The following is a 6,000-nucleotide window of genomic DNA, read 5'->3' on the forward strand; positions in this document are numbered from 1 at the left end:
TTTAGGTCACTCTTTGACCTCTGATTGTTTGTGGCTTGCGGTGGTTCCCAAGTGTGCTAGATAAACAGGCTTTGCTTTGGGACTCTTGTTGGAATACTTGCCCCCGAGGCTGTGTTTTAATATTTTTCTCATTTTTCAAAAAAAAAAAAAAAAGAAAAAAAAAAGAGCTTGTGAAAAATTCTTTCCCTCTAGTTCTCTGTATTTGCATCATTTTTAATGAAATTGCATATATATTCTTTTAAAATAAATAAATAAATAAATAATAAATACATTGTATCTATTACGAATTCAAAAATTATAGAAACAAATACCACATGAAATAAATAAGTTACTGTCATGAGTGTCCCTCAAATTCCATATTAATTAATGAACAAATGTATAGACTATAGAGTCATATATAACACAAGGAATTCAAGACGGAGTGGAATTCTCTTCTCTTCTAATCTCTTTTATTTTCTCTCCTCCTATTTGAACGGTCACGGTTAAATCACGTCAACATCTTATATTAATTTTTTTATAGAGATAATAAGATAAAAAACAATGTGTGAAAGGAGGAAAGGAAAGGGAAGAGAATGAGAATAGAATGGGAGAGAATCCTACTCCATTCAAGACACTATCAGTGTCGGAATCGAAAGGACAAAGGATCCTGCCTTCATTTTTCAATTTTGTGATTCACTTTGGAAAAAAGATATATCCAAAACAAATCATATACATTTGACAGGACCAAAAATGCTTTTGAATTTCTAGTATTTGATTAAAGTGTGTTTTTCACATATGCCAATCACCATTTGTTTAGTGGCACCCTGTCACCGTAGAGGTGAGGAGATAATATGTTCCATCAACGATAGAGCTAGAATTAGAAATTTGTCCTTGGAGAGGACAAATATAGTAACTACGATGATGAAAATTATATAAAATCTATAATCTACAAACATTATAGATATATATTTTTTCTTTTTTGGAAAACAAACGATATTATCTATATTAAGGATGAATAGATGGGTTTAGCCTCACAAGAGACTATCAATAATGTGGTTCAAATTCGTCTTTGACTATAATCGAGCCTAATGAATCGTGCTCGTCAAATTCCATTGAATGATTATGAAATTCTATACTTTTCTGCTAGAACATACTATAACAAATGTCATAGCTTAGTGAACGGATAACTACGATTGGTTTGATTCTATCTTTGGATACGTAGGCAGTATAACACGAAGGTTACATGCAATAATGATATAAAGACAGGCTAATGCGTTGTTGAATTGTTGTTTGTTTATGGTTATGCCTTGGAAGCGATGCATGATAAAAGAACAGGTACGTGATGATGTTACGTGTTGATCCTGGATGTAGCTCGGGATCGGGGCAAGTCAAAAGGTCTCTTGTTGTTGGTGCAAAGTTTCTTGGTGATTGCGTTGTTTTGTTCGTGGAAGCTAGGGTGCTTAAGTGGAGTCTCTGTCAGGCTGAAAGGGCTGACTATTTTAAGGTTATTGTTGATGGAAATTCTCTTTTGGTTATCAAGTGTGTGCACGGCGAATGTGCAGTTCCCTAGCATATCTCCACCTTAATCGCTAACATTTTGGGGCTAGCGAATGTACTTTTGAGTATTTTTTTTAACCATGCATTTAGGAAAGCTAAATTTGTAGCCATTCCCTTGCAAATTTTGATCACTCTCTGACATCTGATTGTGGCTTGCGGTGGTTCCCAACTGCGCTAGATAGACAGGCTTTGCTTTGAGACTCTTGTAATACTTGCCCTTGAGCTTTGTGTTTTAAAAACTCGTGAAAAAATTACTCTCTCTCTATTCTCTATATTTAGACCATGTTTTAATGAAGTTGCATATGTGTTCTTCCAAAATAAATAAATAAAACGCTGTATTTATTGTGAATTCAAGAAATATAAAAACAAATACCACACGAAATAAACAAGCTACTGTTATTAACTTCACTGAATTCTGTTTTTCCTTTCGTGAAAAGCTTATCCCAATACTTTAAAATTCATGAACAAAGGTATAGACTATACTGATAGGTCAATATAATACAAGGAATTAAAGTCACAGTGTCAGAATCGAAAGGACAAAGAATCCTGCCTTCCTTTTTCAAATTTGTGATGGATCAAGATCAAGCATAAAAGTTCACTTTGGAATAACGATGTTCAAAACAAATGATATACATTTGACAGGACCAGAAAAGCATTTCAATGTTATAGTATTTGATTAAAGCGCGTCTTCAGATATGGTTAGAAAAAGCCCTCTTATGTGCCAATCACCATTCGTTTTAGTGGCACCTTGTCACTGTAGTGGTGAGGAGATATTGTGTTCAACGATAGTTAGCGCCAGAACTAGAAATTTGTCTTTGGAGAGGACAAACACAGTAACTATGATATTATACTAATGGCGAGGGAGTAGTTTTAGCCTCACAATAAATTACCAATAATGTGGTTTAAATTCGTCTTTGGCAAGAATTAAATTTAAAATCTCTTACTTTTAAGTGAAGAAGAATACTACTAAACCGTATTATTAAATAACACAATCACAATAGAATTAGATATTGGTAAAACTTTAACAACGCCAAGTAACCTATTTATAAATTACAAAATGTCTACAAAAATCATTTGAATTATACCAACGCTATTTCACATAAATAAATCCATTTAGTACCATTTTTATTATACAGGTTATCAAAGAGGGAAAGGAGGTGTGGGAACACAAAATATCTCGATCAATGAAAACATATTACTTGTATAACTTATCAAATATGATCATTGTGTCCTTTATGGAATAAGCATATCTTTGGTCAAACTCCAACGAGCTAACGAAACACATTCTCTATGAAGCCCACAACCAATTAGCCTCCCAGCCCAATTCTTCACAAACGATCCAAGTCAATAGCCACGCGACCTGCACAGATTATCCTAATATGTAATGGGTTTACCTATAGTCTCTTAGCATAATAAGTTTCTCTGAAGCATATTCCCAGAATCTCAGATGAATATTCTTCTATTGGTGTGTAAATTAAGTAACACTCTACTAATAGTTTCAATAAACTTGGACGTAACATGTTCAACGAACCTGAACGCTAGGGGTTAACTTCTCAAATTCTCTATAAATATTCAAGGTCTGCCACTTTATTCCGGTAATCAAGAACTCTCACCACACTCTTATTACTTCGTACGATATTTCTTACTTAGGCATTGGAGGTCCTTTGGCAAACACCACAACGTGTTAATCTAATTCTATTTGTATCTTTCTTTATGTATGTAGGTTTTTGTCAATTCAATCCACACTGAAAATTTGCTCCCACAGGAGGTGTTCGGGCAACGATTTCTCTAGAGAAGGATCCTCGGACCTCAGCACAGCTCCCCAAGGAATTGGCACTTTGGATGTGTAGTTGGGCTCTTGCTTATTGATGTGCTACAAGAAGAGGACAAAGTTAGTTCTGAAAGGTGCCTTTGTGGGGCCTTAGGTGTAGGCCTTGAGGATCGCAATCAAAACTAACTAAGTGCTAGGCGTTCCACTGCTATCTCAGTATAACAGATGTAGAACAAGAGTGTTTTTAGTTGATTACTTGCGCCCCCAATTAGTTAGACTTCTTGTTATCAAAGGATTGTCGTCGATGAGTTATGTCCACATTAAGTTCTTTTTCTTGCCTTGTAAACATGGACTTTTAGTTCATAGTCTTGTATGTTCAAATGAAGGGAGTCCAGGCCCCTTTAAGCCGTTTGCTTGGTTCTTAATTGAATTTAATGATAACATATCCATTAAACTAACCAGATGTAGATGCACATGAAACTCTTAAAATAGGAAAACTGATGGAACTAACTTGAATACATACAAGAGAATGCATTAAGTAATAGATCTACAAATTTAGAAAACAAACAAAGAGCATCGAGCAAGATTTCACTTTATCTGTCAAGGTTGAACCTCTTGCAATCACTTCTCTTTGAATTAACAGGGGTTTATATGCTAAAAAGGGATAGATGGTAAACAAGTTTACACAAGGGAATCGATACTACGCCACTACGGGAGATAGCAGAGCTTTAAACTAGGCAAGAGATAGCTTGTCGCTAAAAAGGACTGAATTTGGGTTGATTTCAGCTTTTGAATGCAAATCTGGCTTGAGAGAAGAGTTTGTATGTTTGTTTGTTTGATTGGTTGAGTGTCCTTGTCTCTAGGGCCTCTTTCTTCTTTTATAGGTTAATTAGCTCGACTGTTGTGACTTTGCTCTTGCCTGAAAGCATCTGAAGGATAGTGAGTCATCAGCCTTTTACTTGGAATGCCACTAGAAAGTATTCTTTGGCTGGTAGTAGTTTAGTCACCACCACTTGTCTCTTCAATGGTAAGAAAGTGGCTTGTATCTTGGCTAAAAAGGCTTCACTTTGCCTCTGGGCTTGGTGCTGGGCTTCGGGCAAGTCCCCTTTCAGTTGGCATCCTTGGGCTTTCCTTCATCTAGGTCCAATGTTCAAATATTAACCCAAACAATGCCCCTTTTAATCATTCTTAAGTTTGCAACCCAAGACGCTAATAATGATTAAATAGCTGTCACACGCCTTCACTCGGGACTTGCACCATTTAAAATAGCCGTTGTTAACTAAACCTTTGCACTAACACACGACTTCTATCGTTAAGTAACCACTTACTATATAATTATCTCTTAAACCCTTTGGCTAAATACCTTAGCAACTTCAAACCTTCGAATTCCCAGAACTTCGCACAATTCTCAGAGCCTTTAGACTTTCTAGAAACTTATCTCGTTCCTCAGTTCTTGCCCCATAATTTCGATTTTCTTCCCATCTTCTCCTCAAAATCATCTAATAGCACCCAAAGTTGCTCGAACTCAATCTCCCTGCGAGAGTGGTAAAGGGATTTCCATTATGCGCCATTTGCTCAACGGCCTTCATTGCCCTCGGGCAGGCTTGCATACTGAACTTTTTTTTGAGGAGGGATGAGTACATTTCTTGGGGCCTGTATGGACTTCTCAGGTCCCTGTAGCTATAGAAAACAATATGCCCAAGGAGAATTGGTACACCCCTAACCCATTTTAGGCTAAGTCGGGCATTTAGTCTTCTAAATGGTCAAACCACCATCGCAGCTTCCGACTTATGAAAAATGAGGCATAGACATAATGGATAAATGAGCTCGAGCCTATCTTTAAAAGGAAATGGATGAACAACGCAATTTATGAGCTGATAGTGTTGTGCAAGTCGACTATGATTGCTAAGCCTGAGCTACTGACAACTGCATTCCTCTTCTGGAACTCGGGCACCAACATTTTTGACTTTAGGATGGGGCCCATGTCCCTAACCATCCTCGATATAGCACATGTCTTGGGGCTAAGGCCCTTGGGTATGGTCGTAGATGTTACCTATGATTGGGTTTTTCTTTCTCACCCGACCGTTGAAAGCTCGGGCAGCTCTGCTCTCTTTCTTGAAATGGAGTATAACTCCTCAACCTTCAAGAGCTACGGAACCTCATTTACAGGCTTCATCCCGTTTGCAAAGAAGGAATTTGGCCCATCTTCCTCCAATACCAACAGAGATCAGGAGCACATGTACTTTCTCCTCTACTAGCTCAACAAACACGTCTTCCCCAATAAATCTAAAGAAGTGAAAATGGAATGGATTCCTCTAGTAGAAACTCTTCACAACTTTGATGATGTAGCCACGGGCCCCTTCCTCCTTGCTCGTCTCTATCATCTCCTGTACGAGATTACCAAGGGTGAACCATTCGAAACTAACCTTAATGGTCCAACTTGGATTATCCAGCTTTGGCTTCAATGGTATTTCCCCTAGCTTCGGGCTCTCAACCTTGAATTTCCATAAAAAATGGCCCCTGCTCGAATCTTCGCTGAGGCCCCTCCCACTAATCATTCCACCTTTTACTGCCTTTACTTTTTCAGAGTCTGCAGGACTCGGGCAGACCTAGAATGGGGAACATCCGTGCTGAGGAGATATCCTTAGTTGTCTGACCAAACTTTCCAATATGCTTTTGGAAGAAATGCTAGC

This window comes from Pyrus communis, chromosome 1 (assembly GCF_963583255.1).
Source record: "Pyrus communis chromosome 1, drPyrComm1.1, whole genome shotgun sequence".
In the NCBI taxonomy this organism is placed as follows: Eukaryota; Viridiplantae; Streptophyta; class Magnoliopsida; order Rosales; family Rosaceae; genus Pyrus; species Pyrus communis.